The sequence below is a fragment of the Pleurodeles waltl genome, chromosome 4_2 (genome assembly GCF_031143425.1).
Source record: "Pleurodeles waltl isolate 20211129_DDA chromosome 4_2, aPleWal1.hap1.20221129, whole genome shotgun sequence".
Classification (NCBI taxonomy): Eukaryota; Metazoa; Chordata; class Amphibia; order Caudata; family Salamandridae; genus Pleurodeles; species Pleurodeles waltl.
This window is the reverse complement of record NC_090443.1, coordinates 676,973,632-676,999,136: the sequence shown is the minus strand read 5'-3', so window position 1 is coordinate 676,999,136 and position 25,505 is coordinate 676,973,632. Positions and strand designations below refer to the sequence as shown.

Sequence of the window (25,505 nt, the reverse complement as noted above, 5' to 3'; positions counted from 1 at the left end):
TTTGAGGTTTGCAAAGGATTCTGGGTAACAGGACCTAGTGAGAGCCCCACAACCTACCCCATTCTGAATTCCTCTAGGTGTCTAGTTTTCAAAAATGTATAGGTTTTCTAGGTTTCCCTAGGTGCCAGTTGAGCTAAAGGCCAAAATCCACAGCTAGGCACTTTCCAAAATACAGGTCACATTTCGATGTAAAAATGTGATCCATGTTGTGTTTCCTGTCACGGGCATTAGGCCTACCCACGCAAGTGAGGTACAATTTTTATCGGGAGACTTGGGGGAACACGGAATAGCAGATCACGTGTTATTGCCCCTTGTCTTTCTCTACATTTTGTCCTTCCAACTGAAAGACAGTGTGTAAACAAAGCGACTATTTGAGAAATGCCCTGTAATTGACATGCTAGTATGGGGACCCCGGAATTCAGAGATTATGCAAATAACCACTGCTTTTCAACACCTTATCGTGTGTCCATTTTGGAAATACAAAGGTTTCCTTGGTACCTATTTTTCACTGTTTATATTTTACCAAATGAGTTGCTATATACCAGGTATACAAGGAAAACCCATTACAAGGCGCAGCTCTTTTATTGTCTTTGGGAACCTAGGGTTCTTGAAGAACCTACAAACCCAATATATTCTCGCAACCAGAAGAGTCCAGCAGATGTAACAGTATATTACTTTTGAAAATCTGACATCGCAGGAAAAAGTTACAGAGTAAAACGTGGAAAGAAATGGCTGTTTTTTTCACTTCAATTTCAATATTTGTTTTATTGTAGATGATGTTTTCTGTAGGAAGACCTTGTAGGATCTACACAAATGGCCCCTTGGTGAATTCAGAATTTTTTCTACTTGTCAGAAATGTTTAGCTTTCCAGGATCCAGCATTGGTTTCATGCCCATTTCTGTCACTAACTGGAAGGAGGCTAAAAGCACAAAAAATAATAAAAATGGAGTATGTCACAGTAAAATGCCACAATTGTGTTGAAAAATGTGGTTTTCTGATTAAAGTCTGCCTGTTCCTGAAAGCTGAGAAGATGGTGATTTTAGCTCCGTAAACCCTTTGTTGATGCTAATTTCAGGGGAAAAAAACACAAGCCTTCTTCTGCAGCTCTTTTTCCCATTTTTCTGAGAAAAAAAAACAATTTTTTTGCTGTTTTTCTGGCTAATTTCTTGGTCTTTTCCAGTGGAATCTACAAATTCTGGGTACATCTAGAATCCCTTGGATGTTGGAAAAAAAGGACGCAAATCTTGTGTGGGTAGCATATGTAGACAAAAAGATAAAAGGGCCTAAGTGAGAACTGCCCCAATAGCCAAAAAAAGGCCTGGCACTTGAGGAGGAAAAGGCGTGGCGGTGAAGGGGTTAATTACTTGTATGTTCCTGGTAAAGTGACACTACCCATGCCACAGCCTGTAAATTAAATGCAACTAGTGGGTCTGCAGCACTGATTATACCACCCACTTAACTCCTTCTGTGCCGGGGACTTAGTGGTTATGTCCACCGGCACAGTGCTCAGCCTGGAGCTCAGAGGGCGCACTCCCTCAGTGGGCTTCCCTCCCACCCCCGGAAGGCAGGGATGGAAGGGGAAGCCCTTCCCCTTCCACTCCGACCCCCCCAGTGACATCTGATGTCGTCAGCGCGTATTCCTGTGCTGACCTCATCAGAGGCCACTTCCCCACGGAAGAAAAATGCTTAGCATTTCTCTTCTGATCAAGTGATGGGGGCCTGAGAGGCTTCAAAGGGAAAGAAAGGAATTTCCTTCCCTTTGAAGTCTCTCAGAGCATTTCAGAAGCTGGACTCTGAAGTGATCTGGCTTCTGAAATGCCCACTAGACACCAGGGATTTATTGTAAAAAGGAAATTGGCATAAGGGGAGCTATCCCTTGGGCAAGGGTCGATCCACAGGGGGGCAATTGTTTTCAAGGCCTTTTCTGCACCCCCAGGGGGCAGATCGGCCTATTGTTATTAGGCCGATCTGCCTCCGGGAGGGAGGCAGAGACCTCTAGGTGCCAGGGATAATTTTTTTTTTTTTTGAGGTGGGGAGCGACCCCTTAGTCAAGGGTCGCTCCCCTCAGGGGCAAATTATATTTAGGCCATTTCTGCTCTCCTTGGGGGCAGATCAGCCTATTTTTATGAGGCCAATCTGCCCCAAAGGGGGGCAGAAACCACTAGACACCAGGGAGTTTTTTTTGGACGGCAAATTCACGGAAAGGGAGCGACCCCTCAGGCCAAGGGGGGGCAGAAACCACTAGGCACCTAGGATTGGTGTGTGTGTGTGTGTATGTGTGTGTTTTCTTTAGGGGGGCAGCCCCTTGGGTAAGAGTGGCTCCTCAAGCTATGGCCAACAGTAATGGCCAAGGTGGGGCAGAAACCTATAGACGCCAGGGATCTTTTTTTTTATTTTTTTAGAGGTGGGCAGTGACCCCTTAGGCAAGGGACGCTCCCTTGGGGGCCAAATTATATTTAGGCCATTTCTGCTCTTCTTGGGGGCAGATCGGCATATTTCTATTAGGCCCATCTGCTCCCAAGGGGGGCATAAACCACTAGGCACTGGGGATTGGTGTGTGAGTATGTGTGTGTTTTCTCTAGGGGGGCAGCCCCTTGGGTAAGGGTCGCTCCCCATGGGGGCACATTACTGTTGGCCATATCTGCCCACCCTGGGGGCAGATTGGCCTATTTTTAGAAGGCCAATGGGGCAGAAAGCCCACCAGAGACCAGGGAAGTTTTTATTTCCAAAATAAGAGGCTGGGGGTATGGCACACCCCCACCCCAAATAAAAGGGGCCAAAGTTGTTCTGCCCACCAGTGGGCAGATGGGGCAATTACCCCTGATCCACACCCCAGGGTGGGGGGCAGAAAGTCTACTAGATGCCAGGGAATTACAAAAAATAAAATAGTGGGGTGGTCGCTACCAACCAGTATTAGTCTGTTCCTGCCCCCACCCCTGAAGGGGGTAACAGTCATTCAGCTCTCCCCGCGCACTAAAACATTTTATCCCACAGCAAGCAAGAAGACATTTAATTATTTTGGTTTTTGGTTTAATATTTGGGCCATGAGAGCTTGGCTAACTCTCAAAATCGACCCACTTGGAATGGTGAGGGCTGCACTTTCAGGACTTTGGGACGCTGCCATGTAGAAAAATCCACAAGACCTAGACACATCTGAAAACTATGGTGGGTGGTATGAAATTTGTCGCAGAGCAGTGATTCCACACAGGAATGTGAGGAAAAGGTGATTTTTTAGCTAAATTTGAAGTTTGCTGAGGATTGTGGGTAAGAAAACATTGGGGGATCCACGCAAGTCACACCTCCCTCAACACCCTCGGGTGTCTAGTTTTCAGAAATGTCTGGGTCCGGTAGGTTTCCCTAAATGGCTGCTGAGCCTAGGACCAAAAATGCAGGTGCCACCCCCCTGCACAAAAAAAAGGTAGTTTTGTATTTGATCATTTTGATTTGTCCAGATAGTGTTTTGGGGCATTTCCTTTCGCGGGCAGTAGGCCTACCCACAAAAGTGAGGTACCATTTTTATTGGGAGACTTGGGGGAATACTGGGTGGAAGGAAATTTGTGGCTCCTCTCTGATTCCAGAACTTTCTGTCACCGAAATGAGAGGAAAAGGTGTTTTTTTGCCAAATTTTGAGGTTCGCAAAGGATTCTGGGTAACAGAACCTGGTGAGAGCCCCACAAGTTACCCCATCCTGGATTCCCCTAGGTGTCTAGATTTCTAAACTGCACAGGTTTGCAGGTTTCCTGTAGAAATCTGCACAACAGGAATAAGGTTAAAATGTATTTATTTCTAACTACAATGTGCACGTCAGTCCCTTACAGTCTCTCATCCACGAATGCCTGTTCCCACCGTTAGAATCTCCCTGCCTTCTATGCTCCACATTCCATTACCCTCAACCTTCCAATACAGTTTCATCATACAACACACTTTCCCTCTTTAAACAAAAAAAAACTTAAGAACTAGCATAAAAGAAGATAGCCAATATATACAAACATACATTAAAGGTCTTAAACAAAGTCTTTAAACTTGATGGGCCAACATCTAGTTCTAGCATTGGACATCACCTGCAATGCAACAGAACTATCATGCATAGTAATATTATCATCATTGCCCACCAACTCCGTAATTATCTCTTCTCCACCAGACACATTTTCCATGAATGCCTGTCGTTCATGATCCACACCTTCTTCCACACATTCAACAGAACGCAAACCATTCCCAACCTTAACCAAAGAATCAGCACCACTTCTTTCATCTTGGTGGCCACCATTTCTACTGCACTTCGCCAATCTTCCCACATTCCACACATCCATCCTGGGTAACCACACTTTTTAAATAAACTTTAATCACCTTCAAAGCTCTTCCAAACTTAGGCGCACCTTTCTCCACAAATCCAGGCTTACGTATCCTAACCCAATCACCAACAGCAAAGCCAGGTTCTTTCACCTTCGACTTGCCATCATACACCTCCTTGAATTTCTCTTGTTTTCTCCTCACCCTTTCTCTGACTTCTTCCATAGAAACATTCTCCCAATCCTTACCTTGCTTCTTCTTAAACCACCACGGACACAGTTGAGACACAGGGTGTCTTCCTTTCAACAATTTGAACGGACTCACCTCCGTAGTACATTGTGGAGTAATACGATAATACCATAACTTCTCCCTTAACTTCTCTCTCCACAGCCCACCAAATCCTTGTGCCCAAAAAATACTATCTTTAAGAACCCGGTTGAATCTCTCGACTTGATCATTACCTTGCGGTTCATAAAGTGGAGTGGTAACATGTTTGATATTGCTGTATTTAAAAAAAAGTTGTATTCAACTAGCAGTTAACTGGACGCCATTATCCAAAATCAAGACCTCAGGATAACCTTTTCTAGCAAACACCTCCTTGAAAAACTCAATAATAGCTGCAAATGTCACATGGGAAACTAATTTCACCTCCGGCCACTTGGAAAAATAGTCAATTAACACCAAGGCATAACATGCATCTGCCAGAAGAGAATAGAATGGGCTAGAAATATCAAAATCCAACTTCTGCCAAGGAGAATTCTGCCAGGGAACAGGTATAAGAGGAGCAGGTACTGTCTTCAACATTTTTTCCGCATTCACACAGCACTCCCTCACAACCTTGTCTGCCATTTTATCTAATCCCGGCCACCAGAAACATGTAAGTATCAACCGTTTCATTGAAGACATTCCGGGATAGCCTTCATGCGCTAGTTTCAAAATCATCTCCTGCATACCTGTGGGAAGAACACACTTACCTTTCTTAAATAACAAATCATTTTCTATATCCACTTCATCCCTAACTTTTCCAAATGGTTCTATCTCAGCAGAAATTCTATTCCTGTTCGGCCAACCATCCCTCACACATCTCTTCACCTCTTGCAAAACCAAATCTTCCTCATCACATTTCATCCACTTTTCATCTTTCATACTGCCAAACTCTACAGTCATATATCCTGACACAGCAGATACCACATCACCTCCCAAAACATTCTCAAGCACACCTACCCCTTTTTCTTCATTTTGTGGAAGACACAACAATCCACAACAGCATTACTTCTTCCAGGCACATACTCGATATTAAAACAATACTCCTGCAACCTAGAAACTAGTCTGGCAATCCGAGCAGTGGCATTCCAACCCCCACCAGGAGACAGAATGCCCACCAACAGTTTATGATCCGTCTGCAGTCCAAAATTCGACCCCCAAATATAGTTCCGAAAATGCTCAACATCCCAAATACATGCAAACAATTCCTTCTCGATTACAGCATACCTCCTTTCAGCATCAGTCAACGTACGAGAAGCAAAAGAAACATTTCATTTGTCTTTGCCGCATCTCTGAGACAATACCCCCCCTATTCCATACATACTTGCATCAACAGTTACAATACACTGTGCTCCCACACAGAAAGGCTTCAAAGTAGGAGCTTCCACATTTTTTTTTTTTATGTATATATATATATATAAAATCTGTATATATGTTAGTCCTTCCACAGTGTTAATATTTCCTTGCAATAGTAAAATCCATCTTCCATTAGAGATGCCTTTTAGTCCTACGTCAGTGTCATCGCTAGGACTAATAATAACAATAATAGTCCTTTGTTTGTGTCGATGTACTAGAATCGGGACTCCACCCAGCACAACACAGAAGAAATGGCAGGAAGAACAGGAAGGTGCTATGCTCCAAATGCAAAAAAAAAAGAAGGAAACGGCAAGAAGAACAGGTAGGTGCTATGCTCCAAATGTCCAAGAACAATTCTTGTGCGCCACCAATGCGCAACAGGTCCAGCGCATTGCTTGCCACTGACGCGCGACAAGCTTCAGCGCGTTTCTCACCACACACGATGAAATGCGCCCCTCCTCATTTTTAAACAGAGCGCGCAGCATGTCAGAATGTAAACAATGTTGCGTGATAAGATCAGGAGCCCTTCAAAAGAATGTCGCGCGGCACGCTGTTTAAAAACAATGCCGCGTGAGAAGGCAAACCGCAGCAGACAAAATAAGGAGCAACAAAGGCAAAAGAAGGAATGGCAAAGGGAAACAAAGTGAAATCCCAACCTTCAATGCTGTGCCTCGACGTCTCCAACACACCTTACCTGTATTTTCTGCCTCAAAATATTCACAATCCACGCGTGAGCACGTCTTCTATAAACAAACAACACCGCTCCTGTGCCGTCTGCACGGTCCAGAAATACGTGTTAGAATCTCGTCACGAATGTAGAAATCCGCACAACAGGAATCATGTTAAACTGTATTTATTTCTAACTACAATGTGCACGTCTGTTCCTTACAATCTCTTATACATGAATGCACATTTCCACCTCTAAAATCTCCCTACTTTCTATGCTCCACATTCCATTACCCTGAACCTTCCAATACAGTTTCATCATACACCTTTCCCTAGGTGCCGGCTGAGCTAGAGGCCAAAAACCACAGCTAGGCTCTTTGCAAAAACACCCTCTGTTTTCTTTGCGCAAATGTGATGTGTCCACATTGTGTTTTGGGGCATTTCCTATCACAGGCGCTAGGTCTACCCCCACAAGTGAGGTACCATTTTTATTGGGAGACTTGGGGGAACGCTGGGTGGAAGGAAATTTGCGGCTCCTCCCAGATTCCAGAACTTTCTGTCACTGAAATGAGAGGAAAACGTTTTTTTGGGGTCAAATTTTGAGGTTTGCAAAGGGTTCTGGGTAACAGAACCTGGTTAGAGCCCCACAAGTCACCCCATCCTGGATTCCCCTAGATGTCTAGTTTTCAAAACTGTGCAGGTTTGCTAGGTTTCCCTAGGTGCCGGCTGAGCTCGAGGCCAAAATCCACAGCTAGGCACTTTGCGGAAAAAAAAGCTGTTTTCTTTGTGAAATTGTGATGTGGTGTCCATGTTGTGTTTTGGGGCATTTCCTTTCGCGGGCGCTAGGCCTACCCATGCAAGTGAGGTACAATTTTTATCGGCAGACATGGGGGAACACAGAATAGCAAAACAAGTGTTATTGGCCCTTGTCTTTCTCTACATTTTTTCCTTCCAAATGTAAGACAGTGTGTAAAAAAACATCTATTTGAGAAATGCCCTGTAATTCACATGCTAATATGGGCACCCCGGAATTCAGAAATGTGCAAATAACCACTGCTTCTCAACACCTTATTTTGTGGCAATTTTGGAAATTTAAAGGTTTTGTTGATACCTATTTTTTTTTTTTATATTTCAACAAATTAATTGCTGTATACCCGGTATAGAATGAAAACCCATTGCAAGGTGCAGCTCATTTATTGGCTCTGGGTACCTAGGGTTCTTGATGAACCTACAATCCCTATATATCCCCACAACCAGAAGAGTACAGCAGACGTAACAGTATATTGCTATAGAAAATCTGACATTTCAGGAAAAAGTTACAGAGTAAAACGTGGAGAAAAATGGCTGTTTTTTTCCCCTCAATTTCAATATTCTTTTATTTCAGCTGTTATTTTCTGTAGGAAACACTTCTAGGATCTACACAAATGACCCCTTGCTGAATTCATAATTTTGTTTACTTTTCCGACATGTTTAGCTTTGTGGGATCCAGCATTGGTTTCTTACCCATTTCTGTCACTAACTGGAAGGAGGCCAAAAGCACAAAAAAAATTTAAAATGGGATATGTCCCAGTAAAATGTCAAAATTGTGTTGAAAAATTGGGTTTTCTAATTCAAGTCTGCCTGTTCCAGAAAGCTGGGAAGATGGTGATTGTACCACCACAAACCCTTTGTTCATGCCATTTTCAGGGAAAAAACCACAAGCCGCCTTCTGCAGCCCTTTTTTCCCATTTTTTAAAAAAACTAAAGCTTTTTGCTTTATTTTGGCTGATTTCTTGGTCTCCGTCAGGGGAACCCACAAAGTCTGGGTACTTCTAGTATCCCTAGGATGTTGGAAAAAAAGGTCACAAATTTGGCATGGGTAGCTTATGTAGAGAAAACGTTATGAGGGCCTAAGCGCGAACTGCCCCAAATGGCCAAAAAAAAGGCTCGGCACAGGAGGGGAAAAGGCCTGGTAGCAAAGGGGTTAAGTGGCCGTTCAAAGATGTCTCAGGTCTGTCATTGCAGCCTATGTGGGTAATTTGAAACTGCCATTTTGACCTGGCAAAGTAAACTTTTTGCCAGGCCCAAACCTTCCTTTTTAATACATATGTCACCCCCTAGGGTAGGCCATGGACAGCGCAGAGGGCAGGGTGCAGTGCATTTAAAAAGTTATACATGTACTTTTAAGCTTTCCATGTCTTGGTAGTGTAGCACTCCTAAAGTAATTTTTCACTACTGCAAGGCCTGCCTCTCCTATAGGCTAACATTGGAGTTATTACATTTAATACATTGTAATTTCCAAATGGGAACAGTTTGTATTTGTTGTCTTTGGCAGTGTAGCTGGCACGTGGCTCTGTGTATTCCTCCTAGACAGCCACACAGAATAGAGAGCTTAGGTGTGCCTGGATGGGCCATCGTTGGCAGGATAGGATGGCAGAGCTGGGCACAGCGATACTTACAATTGAGTAGGCTGGGTCCTGCTTCCACACAAATGGCTGCATACCCCATGTAGTTAGTCTGGAGCCAAGGAAGGCAGGAAGGCTGTGCTCTTCAAAGAGAATTTCAAAAAGCTTCTCCAACCGTCCATAGCACCAGGTATGAATATTGGACCTCAGACACCACCTCTTCAGTACACCTCTGAACCTGTGGATACTCTGCCAAGAAGGGCTGCTGTGCTGCTGAAAAGAATGCCACTCTGCAGGAGTATGGCTCTGAAGGAACAGCTGTCCTGCTGTTCTGACCTGCTGCCCTCTTGTATGGGTGAGAAGGACTGGACCTGCATCTGTTTAACCCAGGACACCAAAGTGACTCCAAGGGCTAGTTGGCTATCCTCCTAACTAGAGCCTCAGGGACAGAAGGTTCCTACAGCCTTGAACCCATCAGCTGGACTCTACCATTTGTGAGTCCTACTCTGTCAAATGTTGCGAGCCCAGTCCTAGACCCTTGGAAGTGGGGCTGAAAGTGCTCTCCCAGCTATCTGTAGACCCAGCAGAACTAACGCATCTCCTCTGTCGCGCAGGACAGTTCCGAGCAGCACTGATGCATCACCTCTACTTCGAGGGTTCTCCCAGCGCAAAGGACTATACATCCACCTTGCAGCCTGCATCAGAACCACTGCCTGTGTGAAGCTTTGCCTGTGCAAAGATTTCCCAACAGAGGCCCTTGCACCTCCTAATGATTGCAATCTTGATGATGATGATGCAGGTTCTCTGAACCTATGAATCACCTTGCGTGATACATCCTCAATGCCCAACCTCATATCACAGCTCCACAGCCCCTGGGAACTGAAGCATAGTCTTGGCTGCATTACGCATGCTCGACATGGAATCTCACAACAGTTTGCAACCAGGACCCAAGGTATTCCTGTTCAGTGGGCCTAACTGGGTTCATGTAGACAGCTCATGGTATTTTGCAGTAGGCCTGAACATGTGACATTATCCTCGTCTGGTGTAACCAGATATCCTCAGTTGGCGGTTTGTGCTTTTTGGTGCTCTTTTTACTAAAATCTCTAAGCATGCATATCCCCCGTTGTACTCATTGGATTTTTGTCATTTTGGTCCTGTTACTGTTTGAAGTGTTACACAAATACTTTGCACATTACCTCTAAGTTAAGCCTGACTGCTCTGTGCCAAGGTACCAGGGGTTTGAGCACAGGCTAATTTAAAGTTTGCTTGTGACATCACCCTGACAAGCATTGTGGTCTCACCCCCCTCAACCAATTACCTGATTTCTTACACTGATGATCAACGGTGAGGATTTGGACTTATGTTTGTGCAGTGTCATACAGTAATTTTGTGCTACATTACCATCCCATATAAATAATTCACGATCAGTTTGAGCCTTTTAAAATTAATTCTTCCTAGTTTGCTGATTGGCTATTTTTCTTTTTTCCTTTCTTTTTTTTTTCTTCCTTATATCATGGAAGTAGAGAGGCTCAATGTGGATATTCCCAGCATGGCTGGAGAGGGGACTGCATGCAGGAATGAAGGCCACAAAGCAGGTCCTTCAGAGAACCACCTTCCCTTATGAGGAAATGACGAGGATATAATACCAGCCTGAGGACTTGGAAGATAAGGATCCTAATGTGGATGATCTTGATGAAGAGGAACTTGATTTGAGAATGAAAGATGACCTGGGTGTGTGTCGTTAGCAAAAGCTCCCAGAGGAGGAAGTTACTGTACCCACTGAGAGAGAGACCAGTGTGTTGGAAGGCAGCAGAGTGGCTTCTAAAATCTCATCCCCAGAAGAGCTGGAGCACAGGAATGAAGAAGTAGAATTCAGGCTCCAAATGGCTAAGTTTAAAACAGAGGAAACAAAGGCTGCGAGAGCCTTGGCAGAGAAGTGCTACTGGAGCATGAGAGGAGCCTGAAAGAGCTGTAGTTAAAAGCCATGCAAACCACAGAATTCAGCAGCTATGGTGGCAGCTTACCTGTAGTGTCTGAAGGTGACAAGACGTTCCACATACCCAAAGACCTGGTCCCAAACTATATGGTGGAGGATGATAGTGACAACTGGCTTGCTGCATATGAGATAGCACTCAGGGTACACAAGATCCCAGAGAAGCAATGGCGGAGGGTGGCTTGTAGAGACATATGCCTACAGTGGGGGGGATACCTTACTCACACAAGTGGTAGATGACCAGACCAAGTACGTCCCATGAAAGCCATCCTCATAACTAAGTTTGGGCTGGCCCTTGAGAAATACCACCAGAAGTTGAGCCAGATACTTCCTAGTTAGTCTTGGGAAGATATCTTAGATTACTCTAGTAACACACTGCATGCTGGGGTGAGGGACAGTAATGTTAATGATTATGATGGACTGTACAACCTAATTCTGGGAGATCACATGCTCAATGTTTATTTTACAGAGCTGTGCCAGCACCTGGTAAATTGCAAGCCGACTGATCCTAGAAAGCTTGCTGATGAGGCAAACATCTGTGTCAATACTCAGGTGTCCAAGAAGACATATTGGGTGGACGCCTAAAAGTGTGGTCAGGAATCCCACCAAAGAAGGAGGAGGAGATTGAAACAAAAATAAGTTCTCACAATCCCCCAAAATAGTTCACAGGGAATCCCAATCTGGCCACCAAAGGAAAGGCTTTGTGGACAAAAATACTGGTAAGATTGTCCCTAAGTGCTACAACAGCTACCATTATGGGCCTGTCAAGGAAGTACTTAAAAAGGGCACAGCCTCCCCATGGCCGGTAGTCCCAGAGGTTGACCAGGATAGTGCTTAGGAAGGAGATGGTACCAGTCAATGAAAAGGGGCAACTGCAGTTACCTTAGTGTCCGTGGGTGATTAAAAGAAAGTACCTAAGGCCCACATGCCTGTATAGGCAGTGGATAACCATTAATGAGCCGAGGGTGGAGGCTCTGAAGCACACAGAATTCTGGAGTCATCTAGTGTCCTCATCCAAGGAGAAGGATGGGTCAATGGAAGGTGTCAACCTGCCCCCTACTCTGACCTCGTGAGCAGCAGAGGGACTATGACCAGTTTTTGAGACAGTTTGCGTCTATGTTGCCCCTCACCCCTGAGCTTACACATGTGTATCCACAGTATTGATAGTGGTGATAGTCTCCCAAAACAAAATGTACAGACTGTCAGACACAGTGGAGGTCTCCAAGATGCTGAAGCTGGAAGTGATTGAGCACTCAAGTATTCCCTGCTTCTGCCCACTAGTGCTGGTTCCAAAAGCTGCCCCACTAGACGTGACACCAGAACTTGGTTTAGTGCGGACCTCAGGAGGGTCAGTTCAGTCACGAAGACTGATGCTCACCCCACCCCCTGAGCTGATACACTCATTGATCAGCTGGAGGCTGCCAAGTTCCTGAGTACTTTTGATTTAACTTCAGGGTACTGGCAGATTGCTCTTACTGAGGGGACTAAGGAGAGGTCTGCATTTTCTACACCAGAGAGCCACTTCCAATTTAAGGTAATGTCCATTACCCTAAAAAATACCCCTGCCACCTTCCAGAGGTTGGTGAACTGGGTTTTGATTGGGATGGAGACCTTAAGCTCTGCAGTCTTGGATATAAAGTTATCTTCAGTAGCAGCTGGGAGGAGCGTCTGTTCCACTGCCAGGAAGTGCTTTAGGTTCTGCAAAAGGCAGGCCTGACTATAAAGGCCAGTACATGCCAGATAGGGCAGGGGTCAGTGGTTTACCTGGGACACCTGGTGGATGGGTTGAGGTTGTGCAGGCTATGTAAGCCAAGATAGAAACCATCATGACCTGGGAGCCTCCCACAGTGCAGACAGAAGTGAGGGCCTTCATGGGCCTCACTGGTTATAATAGGAGGCTGTCAAGGGTTATGGCACCATTGTTGCCCCCTTGACTGAGCTAACTTTGAAGAAGCCATTGAGGAACGTGAGCTGGACAGAGGCCTGTCAGAAAGCCTTGACTCCCTCAAATAGGCCATGGTATGCCCCCTGTTGGGCAGTAAACTCCGGCATGTGGCTGTAGGTGGAGTTTTAGCCAAACTCCTTGCTCCAAGTGGAATGCAGAGTGGGCAAAACTCTGCAAACTTTGCCAGCAGAGCTGAGTGTACTCTCCCCCTCACCCCGCCATGGCATGGAGGACCCCCCAGGATGCATTTTCTTTTTCAAAAGTGCCTTTGCTGTAACTACAAGAGCTCCTTTGGAACAAATTATGTTTCACAATGCAACAGAGATCTACCACCAATGGGCAGAGGAAGGGCCTTAGTCACCTTGGTGGCCTTCCAGGTCACCTGATCATGAATCACCATTAGATGTAGTACTGAAAAGAAAATATTTACCTTATATCCATGCAGTATGAGTCCTTCTTTTGTCAACTATATACTCTCAAATGGGAATTTACACATGAATTCCTTAAAAAACAAAAAAGTCAATAGCATGAGTTTACAAATGTATTATAAAGTTCACCTAAAGTGTTTGAAGCAAATCCCCCTTCACAAACAGCCTCAATTTATTTTACTTGATTTCTCCTATTATGGTGGCTGGTGTCAGCACCATTATGTTCATTAGTGTTCTATTAGTCAACCACCAAACAAAATGTATTGTACTTCATGTATTGCTTTTGACCTAGGGTGCAGTAAAAACTACAGGAGTCTTGTATACACATATGAATCTTAGGTCCAATGTTTCCAGCAAGGTGCCTGTAGGTCACAAAATACGGAAAGTTTAAATATGCTATTGTTGTGAGTACATGCTGCCTGTTTTCTCCAGGTTTGGAGGCATTTATTGACTTATGGGAAATTGTCTGCTCTAACATTGATACCCCTGGGCTGCAAAAGGTACTTTGAAACCCTGATTTTCTAAAATGTAGTCTGGCCAAGCATTCAAGGCCTAATCAAGGGCCCAAATGACAAGTACGGTTTAGATGTAATAGCTGTCTAAAGATGAGTTTGCACAGTGATCAGAATTATGAGTTTTGCAGTAAACAAAATCCTCCACATTTTCAATCAAACAAATTTTCAAGTGTTTCTGCCAAATGTTTTTGAGAGGAAATATGCATGAAAAATACATACCTTGCAGAACTTGGTACAATAAAAAGTGTTTCAGCATGTCATGCCTCTGGATATCATACTCATAAGAGGTGATATTTTCTGCACCTGGAAATACCTCCCATTCCCATGCTTAGGTGTAAAGTGTCATAAATTGCTTCGTCTGTTATGTCTGCTTACAAAATTAAAAGACAGTTTAAAAAAACCATCTGGTACATTTTAAAACACCGTTCAATTACCTTCCTTTTCTGTTTCTTTATAACTCGCTAACGCACACTGTAAGAACACTTCAAAATTGCTAGTTTCAATCACGCAGCACTTGGCCACCTCACACAGAGAAGTTCAATCGTCGCTATTATTGAGCTTTTAGCTTCTTCCCTGTTCCATCATGCTTCAGCTTCGGAACCGTTCAAAAATACCATATTTCTGATAGTTCACGAGAAAATGTGCTTTTATTACGGCTTGAGTTGCTGTTTTTTTAATCCTACTGGCTACAGTTTTCACTAAGCCCACTCTGCGGGGTAGCTTTAATCATTTATGTGTTTTGGAATTCCCATGTTTGTCATAAGAAGCTTAAAGCTTGAATCATATGCCATCATATAAATAGCGAAATACAGGTCTTTATGAGCTCCTTGGGTTGCTACTGGGGTTCTACTGCCGCGATAGCAAAAGGCCATTGGAAAAGTTTAAGGAACCCGCAGAGAGCCCTCAATTATTTTACAGTACGAGTTACCTTCTTGGTTGAACAGCTTGATTTTTTCATGCATCCTTGTCCTGAAGGCAGCACTTACTCCATGCACCATTTATCACTGTTTTATTAAAGCAAGATTGTTGTGTTGGTGATTTTTGACAAGAACGGTTGTGCATAGTTGTCATGTGGCATTTTGTTATGGTGATTAAGGGTTCTTTTGCGCTGCTTTGTTTTTGTGCTGTATTATAGCTATGTGATTTTGTTGAGTTGTACTACAGTTCTTGTGTTGCAATCTCTTTATATGTTCGACATTTGGGGGGGTCGCAAGCGGTAGCATCTGCTATCCCTGGTTTGCCCTTTTACCCCTGGCACTGCCTTTGCGCTCCCATTATGGCTAAGAGATTGCGAAGTACCGCCAAGAACAGAAAGCAAACTCCGCACTGTAAGAGCCATGTTAGATTCTGTAATTACTCTGCGTTGTCTTTCTTTGTTGTTTGGTCCTTAGTCCTTCAGCAGCAAACTGGCTGTTGGGCATACAAGAGAAGGACAAAGGGTGTGGGTTCCACCTGTTATCTCTCACCTTGCAACTCCATAGCCTCGAATTTGCTACTGAATGTCAACTCCCTGTATATCACAAAATGTAGAACAAAAGAAATGCCTGCACATTGCATGTGCCTGTTGTCCATAATCCCATCAGCACAATAATTTAAAATGGTCAGCTAGATCGGTAGTGCAATAGTGCATCGAAATTGCTCTTTTTCCTGTGGTCATTGCTGTAGGTGAGCAGGTCGTTAGGAACTGCCCTGAGTGGGATAGGTGGCTAAAGTGACCCAATCCTGAAATCTGCCATCAGGCATCCTTTTATTTTTTCGTTTACGTTTTTTACATTTGAGGCTTAGGCTGGTCAGGAAGACTGGGGAGGTGTGAGCTTCAGATTTTCAAAAAATCATGCTGGCATGCAATGTTAAAATGCATTATAGGACAAGTAGGCTCATGAGAGGGGCTAAAGGGGCAGAGGAAGGAGAGACAAATGCAGATTGGTAGGGTTACTAAGTGAGAGAAAACACAATATTTTTTAAAATTCACAACATTTATGAAGGCTTTCAAGACAGAGTGGGAAAGTTTGTTGTTTTTTTGTGTATGTAAAACATCCTGGTAAAATCTGATAGAATGAAAAAAGGAAAGTAAAAAAAAAACCAGTCAAGACTTTCAAATGTTATTTTATTCATCTCACAAATCATTATGAAGCAAAGCTAGGCTCAGTGGTTCTCCATTACTTATTCTTTAATTATCTCACTTCTTGTTAAAATATTAAATCCACATTTTTTATTACAAATCACCAAAATAACATTTATGTAAAAAGTCTTATAAATCCAACATCACACAAAACTTCACATACCACAATATACCCCTTGCTAACAGTCACACACTCATTCATATCTATCTACCCGTCATATACTCTCACTCAAAAATGCATCAAACCAACCAACCACTAACAGAAAAAAACTAAAATCCCATCATCAACAGCATCCATGGGGAAATTCAAGTTTACATCAACTTTATGTGCAAGGTTTTATTTCAATTCCTAATGTATCCCTGCCGTTCAGTGTGAAATGTAGCTTTTAGATCTGGAACATGGTTTGCTAGCTACCTCATATGATTATTTTGTTGGTTCAATGCCCTTCATTCATAATTCCTTATTATATATTGTTAAGTCAATGTCCTTCATTCATAATCCAAAACATTTTGCAATTCGGTTCATGTGGCTTGTTGAATATCAGACTACGCTTGTTTCGGCTAAACAGCCTTCCTCAGGAACGACACACACAGCCACCACTTGGATCGTATCCCAACCTGCAAAAACATGACATAAAATGACCAACTGAGGCACGCCCTATCATTTCATTATCAATAAACACCATATCCTATATTATCACTTTTCAGGTGGGTTGCCAAGCGTAATTCACTACAGTCACAAATGAGAAACCCCAATCTGATGATAATAATCCTAAAGGGTCTCCCATCCTTTTTATCCCACCCAGTCACCTGGGCCCCTCAACTGAGGGAAAAATGTCAATCTACCTATTGTGAGAATGCTCCTCATATTCTTAAAGCTACAAAAGGCTTATATATATTCAAGACTTAATGAATCCAGTATCAACCAGCAGCCAACATGTGCATCCAAACATGCCTACGTGTCTACAAAATTTTCACAAAGGTGCAATCATAAGAAAAAGGCTCCCAGCTCTCACATGGAATTTGATCCCCCCCCCCCCATAGATTGCAATAGACAACTTAGTTATCATGTCCTCATGCTAAAAATAAACCTAAATTACAAGTGTTACAAACATCCTAATTACTGTTACCCAGGCCAAGAGAGGCCAATTCCTACCTTTTGCAATACGTCCTCATCCTCTACTATTTTGGAGAATACTTCACAGGGATAGTGCCACAACTGTTCCAAACTAAAGATAAACCAGCGAACAATTTTGAAAGAAAAATACATTTCAATAAAACAACCTCCCAACACATGTTCCTATCCACTATCCTTTGCTCACACAATGGTTAACTCTAACCCGTATGGGAAAACCTCTCACACTCCATGAAACTTTATTTCTAAGAATAATCAGGGTCACAACACCCTTTGTCTGTGTGCAAAAAAAATATCTCTTCTTTAATCATAGTATCTCACGGGGCTCCCCGCTACGAGATAACTCCACCTATTACGTGCAGCTATCACAGCATCCCTCTCACTCTATGAATGCTCTACCTTCATACCGGCTTTGTGTCTCAACTAATGCAGGCTCAACCTGCACAACGTCTAACAAGAGGGGCCATGGCGCCCTACCCTAACCATAAATACTAAGGTGCTCAGGTGCTGAACGTACTAGCGTCCTAATGCTGTGCATATATCTCCTAGCGCAGTAGCCATCTTGAAATTAGTCAAGGAAAGGGCTTGATCTTATTGTTAGCCTCATTACTATTCCTTGGCTCAACATTAAAATGCAATAATCTTATGGTATCCTTACGCTATGTATATATCTTGTAACACAGTGGCCATCTTAACATAATTCAATACCCACAATCTATCCAGAGTGGAATTGGTATGAAAATGATCTACGAAAATGGTGACACATTCCATGGCATCCTGACGCTATATTGAGAACTCTGTCCAGATATATATTCAGTTTAATACACACAAAGCATCCTCACGCTGTGTGTAATTTTCCAAACATGGTAGCCATTTTATGATAGGCCATAAACAGGCTTGTTATTGCTTGCAACCGAGCTTATTCCTTTACTCAATATAATTATACTGTATACGTGCCCTTATTAAATACACACAATCCATCCAAGATGGAGTTGAAATAGAGGTGATCTACCAGCTCGTGTGCTGAAGACTACTCACTAGAGTGCTGGGAAAGCGATCGAACGAATCCAATCTGTACTCCCCCTAAATGTGTCTGTAGCCAGGCCAATGTACACATCTAACCTGATGGCATTCTCCCACTGGATCTCTTTATTCAATCCTTTACTGTAAGTTTGAAGAGTAAAGATCCAATATACCTCTCAAGATATTTCCCTGCTGGTACTAATAATCTTTCCAAAATAAACCATTTCATGCTGTCAGGAGAATGTCCTTTTCCCAAAAATTGTTTACTAATGGTGCCACTAGTGTTTTCATTTTAATAGCTGACCTATGTTTATTGAGGTGTATGTGAAAGCTCTGACCAGTTTCCCCCACATAGCCTTGATCACAGGGACATATTAACAGATGAACAACAGTCTTAGTCTTGCAGTTAGTCATAGTATTGAGATATATATTGTGGCCATTGTATCTAAAGGTGTCCGTCTGTATCACACTCTCACAGGCCATTCATTGTCCAAATTTAAAATTACCTCTCACAGGGCTCTTACCATCTATGGTCTTGTGTACAAACCCCTACCCCTATTAAGCCATGATCTCACTAATTTATCTCTCAGGTTCCCATTGCTGCAATATGCAAACATAGGTCGGGAGATTTTCTCCGTACTCTCTGGATCCATATAAAAAATATGCCAATTAGAATTTATCACATGCCTCACTCTTTGATTCATCACTGAGTGTTTAGTTACACAGACTAATCTTGGTTCCCTTGTGCATTGTTCAACAGATGAGCTCTAGCAGACTACCTTTCTCTTTTGTATGACTCTCTGATCAATCTTCTGGGATATCCTCTCTTGAGGAATTTCCCCCTCAATACAGCAGCCTTCTCATCAAAATCACTGAGATTGCTACAATTCCATCTTAGTCTAAGGAATTGCCACAAATGGTACCCCCCTGCTTTTGACTTCTCGGATGGTAACTACTGAAGTGAAGCAAGGTATTCCGCATCGGGGTTTTGACATATAGGTTGACCTCAAGTCTCCCATCACTATGGCGAATCCATATATCCAAAGAATTCCACTTTCTGGTGGCTTGTGCTTGCTATAAATGTTAGTATATTGCCACAAAGGTTAACCCATTCTAAGAATTCTTTAAGGGTTTCTTCCTGTCCATGCCAGATGAAAAAGATATCAGCTGTGCACCGGGACCAATATAGGATTGATTCATAGAACGAGGCCACTTCATTATGAATTAATCTATCTTGACAATGGCCCATACAAATATTTGGAATGCGGGGGGCACACAACGTCCCATACTGACTCTTTTGTCTGTACAAATAAGTCACTTCAAAATTCAAAAGTATTCTCTGAAAGGACAATTTTCTAACATGAAAGTATAAATGCTTGAGGCACCTCTTCCAAATGATGACACATAAATTCTTCAACAGCAACTAAGTGTGATACGTGTACGTTGTTATTATTATTTACTTTTGCATGTTTCAACTGTTGGTTTATCATTACCTCACCATGGAACATTCTTTGAGATTCTAGAGCCCACAGTTGGCACTTGCATCCTGGCTGTCTACCTGTACGGATGCTTGTGCCTGCCGTGGACCCGTAAATAAATACTATGCTTCTTTTTCAACAATCTCAACACGGAGTGTGAAGAATTATGTGCTTGGATCGTTCACACTTCATTTCAGATTGGCCTTCCCACATTTTATGGTACCAGGAGTGGGGTTACGCCGAAGAAACAGTGACGGGTTCACCGACCGGCAACAGTTGCACCATATTTATTTTTGGTTGGATTGAGCATTTAGGATTTGTGACTTGTCACACTGGGCCGAATTTCATTTTCGAGAAGTACACTGGACTACATTCTTACCAAGGTACTGTCCGATCATGTGTGTGTCAGTTGTCCATTGTTTTCTTTTGCACGGAGTTCTGTTGCTGGGAGTGGACTCAAGCCGGAGGAAGGATCGCAAGTGCTCATGTGACGGTGCTCACGTGTGTCATCAGTGACGTTGTAGGATTGCCTGTGCTCACTTATCTGTGCTTACGTGCGACTCCTGTGACATTGAAGGAGAGGATCGCACATGGCATGTGGTTGTCAGGATACCTGTTCTGCACGTCGGAAACACGTACCACGTGTCCGGTGGTTGCTGGGATACCTGTTCAGCGCATCGGAAACACGTACACATGGTCTGTTGTTGCCAGGATACCCATTCGACATGTTGGTTGCCGAGAAACTCACCGGAGGAGTTGTGCTAAGCACCCGGAAGGGCTGTGCAACATGTATTAACATTTTATGTGACCTGTCAATTCATCTTCAAGGAGACTGACACCTCTTTTTAATATTTAAAGAAGAAAAAAAAAGGGGGTGGTTAGAAACTTTAATGGTTGTTTGGATGTCGTGGATGTATTTTGTTTCCACAAAATTTTAAATTTTTTGTGTGTTTGTTACGGTACTTTAACATGGCGACAAACCATACTGTTGTTTAACCACCACCATTCTTACCAAGGGGCAGAAAGCCAGAGATCAGGTGGACTGAGTGGTTAAGACTTTTTTAGAATTATCTAATTGCAATTGATGCCAATGAATATTCACCAGCAAGGAAGCTAGCTCTTCTTTTTAATCATCTCAGCGTCTATGGCAGCGTCTATTTGAAAACCTGACTGCTATACCACCACCAATTGGTGATAATATTGTATGGAATGTGTATGTCGAGGGTAAAGAAAGGATTAGAAAACAGTATTCGGATGAGTCTAATGTGTTGTTGGAGAGGTTCAGTTTTGCAATCTGCAAACAGGCTGTGGATGAATCTGTGGATGAGTATCTGGCTACTTTACATGTACTTGCTGCTAAGTGTGCCTTTGGCAGTAATGTGGATATGCAAATTAGAGATCAGTTTATTTTTCATTGTCATTCTAAGAAAATTCAGGAACGTTTATTGGCATCTCGAAATCCCTCCTTAGATGAAGCTATCGATATAGCGAAGGATGTGGAGAGGTCCATCATTACATCGAGTGGTGTGTGGTCAGAGTGAACAGACTGCTGTTAATCAGGTGCTTGATGATTCTGACGTGTGTTACATTAAAGAAAAGTCTGTGAAGCAAGGCAAAAATCAGTTGTCTCGCAATCGGTGTGGCTCACGTAATCACATTAGCCATAGTCAGTTGTGTCCTGCTTTGGGAAAAAAATGCTTTAAGTGTCAGAAAATTGGTAATTTCCAAGCAGTTTGTAGGCAAATTAGCCACAGTTATAAACCCACTCACAGTGGAGCGAAAATGAAAATTAATAATGTTTATACCCTAGATGAAGATAGTTTGATCCAGGAGTGCACAGGGAAATTATCCAATGTTGTATTGACTGTAGACATTCCTGTTGAGGGTGGTGCGAGTGTTTTTAAGAATATCAGAGGACCAGTTTGTCAAGCAATTATTGACTCAAGAGAAATTTCGGTTATGGCCAATTCGGGGGTGCCGGTCACCATACTAGCAGACAAAACATATTGTAAACTTTGGACAGTAACAAAGGTGTTACAGTGTGCTGACATCAATCCCAAGGCTTTTGGGGAACATGATATTGATTTATTGGTTTACTTTTCCACTAATCTGGCAATTTTGGAAAGGTGCATTGTGACTAAAGTTTATGTAGCTGTGAACAGAAGAGCCATTGTTGGATGGAAAGATCTAGCCAGATTGGGTATTGTGCTTCCCCCAGATGTGATGTTCCAGTAACTTTAGAGGACATTCCTATGTTGTCTACTATCTCTACTGATGTTGTAACAGAGCCCTTCGTAGCAAAGTTTCCAAGTGTGTTCGCTGATAGTGAAGGGTTTTGAGCATTGCATCAGAATCAAGGAGGGAGCTGTCCCTGTTTTACATAAAGTGAGACCAGTTCCTATTTCTGTGAAGGAACAATTGAAAGTTTTGCTTGACAGATTGGTTGAAGATGGCAGTATAGCTCCCACTGACTCATCGGAATGGGTTTCACCTATTGTCTTAACCAAGAAAATAAATGGTGATCTAAGGTTGTGTGTGGATCTCAGATCTTTAAATAAGAACATTCTGGTGGATTGTCACCCACTTCCAACCATCCAAGAACTAATTTCCAGCCTGGGTAATTTGAGAATTTTTTCTACAATAGTGTCAGAGTCACCAGATCCTCGGGGTCTGCGCACGTTCCCAACACGTCCACCATTGAACAGCTCCAAGACTCTGATAGATAAATCACAGAGGCTAAGGGAGTTCAAGAGGGGAAGAGGTGATTAGGAAGGGAAACAGCTGCGAAGGAGACCTGTAGTAAGCAAAAGGTTAGAACACACAATATGAAAATTATATCTCCTGAAATCAATACTAGACTATGACTCTAAGCATAGTCATTCTGAAAACATGAACAATCTAAGAATTAATTTTAAAATGACTAAGTTTCAAGATGGCCGGATACCTGTAAGCGAATCAAGATGGATTAAATGAAAACTTTCTTATTCAAGTACTTTCCTTTACATGAGAATCAGAAAAACATCCTGACTAAATTTTAAACCAGTCATATAAATCCTTTTTTGAGAATGCATACTAGGACCATACAATATTGCATCTAGACACTCTGATCTTCTGTGTACTCTTAAAATGTTTCAACACAAATTGCACATATTGTAGATATATATATATATATATATATATATATATATATATAGTAAACACCATAAAAGGATTGTGCACCATGAATAACACAATATGGAAAAACAAATCACATAACTTGTCAACTCGAATATTACATGATAAATTTCATAGAATAGTGGCATACAGTAAACAACATGAATTAAACTCGAGGAGAGAATCGTGCGTCTTGCCCATTCGAGTGTCACCATGTAAAAAGCCAAGAAATGGTAGTACGCTATGAATATCAAAGTCAAATCATCATTAAACGAATTGCGCGTCTTGCCGATTCGTAAACCACGATGAAAATGCCAAGAAATAATAGCTCACAATGAATAACAAGATCAGAGTACAATGAAACGAATCGCGCATCTTTTGCCGGTCCTTAAGCCACCATGTAAATGTCAAGAAATGGTAGCGCGCAATGAACAACAAAGTTAAAACACCATAAAACAAATTGCGCGTCTTGCCGATTCTTAAGCCACCATGTAAATGTCAAGAAATTATAGCGCGCAATGAACAACAAAGTTAAAACACCATAAAACGAATCGCACATCTTGCCGATTCTTAAGCCACCATGCAACTGTCAAGAAATGGTAGAGTGCAATGAATAACAAGATTAAATTATCATGAAACAAATAGCGCGTCTTGCCGATTCGCAAGTCACCCTGCAAATGTCACAAACACTCAAGCGCATATTTCACACGCACAAAGTACTCTGTCAAATCATAAAAGAATTAGGCCCAAGAACATGAGAGTTCTCGATAACGGCGTCGGGAGGCCAGCCCAACCACTGTCTTACCGCACAGAATAAGGATCTCAAAATAAAGAATGAAAGTGAGATGTCTGGAAGATCAAATAGGCCACCGGGACAGGAGCTCAGGAAGAAGCTGCTGCTCTGCACCGGGACCTCTGAATAGTGAGCACTTGGAGCTGGGCTGGCTCCTTTTTATAGAGTCTTGGCCCAGCCCACAACCACACCCAGGCATGTTGCAGGGAAAGTCTCTAGAAAGCCCTGGAAAGGGACCACACCCTAACACACTCTGAAAGCCTGCAGCAATACATTGCAAATGAACAACATTTGTAAGCACATTAAAAATAAGTCTTCAGGATTGAACTCTGCAATGCAAAAGGTTAAATAACAACATATCAGCACAATGTATAAATTACGTTGTTTTGAGAGTGCTGGGTTTTTGCATTCTAGTCGCCAATAGAGCGCACACTGCCCTGGTGTTGACAAATAGATTTGCATTCTGCATATCACCAGATTCCACTCAGTGAGAGTTCTCAAGAACTTACCACATTTGTTACCCCGTATGGTGCCTTTAAATATCTCAGTTTACCTTTCGGTTTAGCTTCTGCAGCGAGTGTCTTCCAAAAAATGATGGATTCATTATTTGGCCATTTAAGCAATGTATGTGCTTTCCAAGATGACATTTTGATACATACTGAAAGTGTAGATGAGCATAGAGTTATGCTTGACAAAGTATTTTCCATTCTCAAAGACTGTGGCATGACTATTAAGAGTGAGAAATGTAAATTTATGGTAAGGAGTGTGGAGCATTTGGGCCATACTATGGGGGTCATTCTTACCCCGGCGGGCGGCGGTTGCCGCCCGCCTGGCGGGGACCGCCATTTGGCCGCACCGCGGTCAAAAGACTGCTGGTGCCTTTCTGACCTTCCCGGTGGGCCGGCGGGCGCTACCCAGGGTAGCGCCCTCCGGCCCAGCGGGAAGGAGCCCTGCAACACAGAAAAGCCGGCTCCGAATGGAGCCGGCGGTGTTGCGGGGGTGCGACGGGTGCAGTTGCACCCATCGTGCTTTTCACTGTCTGCTAAGCAGACAGTGAAAAGCTTAATGTGGCCCTGTTAGGGGGCCCCTGCACTGCCCATGCCAGTGGCATGGGCAGTGCAACACCCGTTACCGCCAGCCTCTTCCTGGCGGTGACAACCGCCAGAAACAGGCTGGCGGTAAGGGGGGCAAAATCCCCATGGCGGCGCTGCTTGCGAAACCGCCGGCCCCGGTTTTCTGACCGCGGCTTTACTGCCGCGGTCAGAATGGGCAAGGAAGCACCGCCAGCCTGTTGGCGGTGCTTCCGTCATTCGCGGCCCTGGCGTCGGAATGACCCCCTATATCTGCAGAAGGTATTAAACCTAAACAGTGCAATTTGTAGGCAATCAAAAATGCTCCTTCTCCTACCAATAAGGATGAATTGCGTTCATTTCTTGGACTTTGTGAATATTATTCAAGGTTTGTCAATGGTTATGCTCTAATGGTGCAGCCTCTCAGGTCTTTGTTAAAAAAGGGCAACAAATTTATTTGGAATGAGCAAGCGATTGATGCATTTAATGCCATCAAACAAATTGTTTTGTCTGCTCCAGCCTTGAAGTCTTTTATACCTTCAGCAAAGTCTTTTATAACGGTGGATGCCAGCCTTAAGGGTATGGGGGTAGTTCTTGGACAATGGGTTAATGGGCAAGAACACACTGTTGCATTTGCATCTAGGGCTCTCTCAGTGGCTGAAAGCAACAATAGCACCATTGAGAGAGAAGCTTTAGCTTGTGTTTGGGCAGTGCAAGGGCCCCACGACACCCGTTCCCGCCAGCCTGGTTCTGGCGGTGAAAACCGCCAGAACCAGGCTGGCGGGAAGGGGGTCGGAATCCCCATGGCGGCGCAGCAAGCTGCGCCGCCATGGAGGATTCCCTGGGGCAGGGGAAAACCGGCGGGAAACCGCTGGTTCCCCTTTTCTGAC

The 25,505-nt window shown here is 43.3% G+C and overlaps 1 protein-coding gene across 2 annotated transcripts in view; it reads left to right on the top strand.

Moving 5' to 3' along the window:
• Positions 1 to 25,505, top strand: part of ST6GALNAC3 (ST6 N-acetylgalactosaminide alpha-2,6-sialyltransferase 3) — a 1,845,830-nt gene that overhangs the window by 453,874 nt on the left and 1,366,451 nt on the right. The window contains exon 2 of one of the 2 annotated variants that reach the window (XM_069232256.1): positions 6,129 to 6,232. The exons of the other annotated variant lie outside the window; for it this stretch is intronic. The gene's annotated coding sequence lies outside the window, so the exon portion shown is untranslated. The remainder of the gene's footprint in view (positions 1 to 6,128; positions 6,233 to 25,505) is intronic. 2 annotated transcript variants of the gene reach the window in all.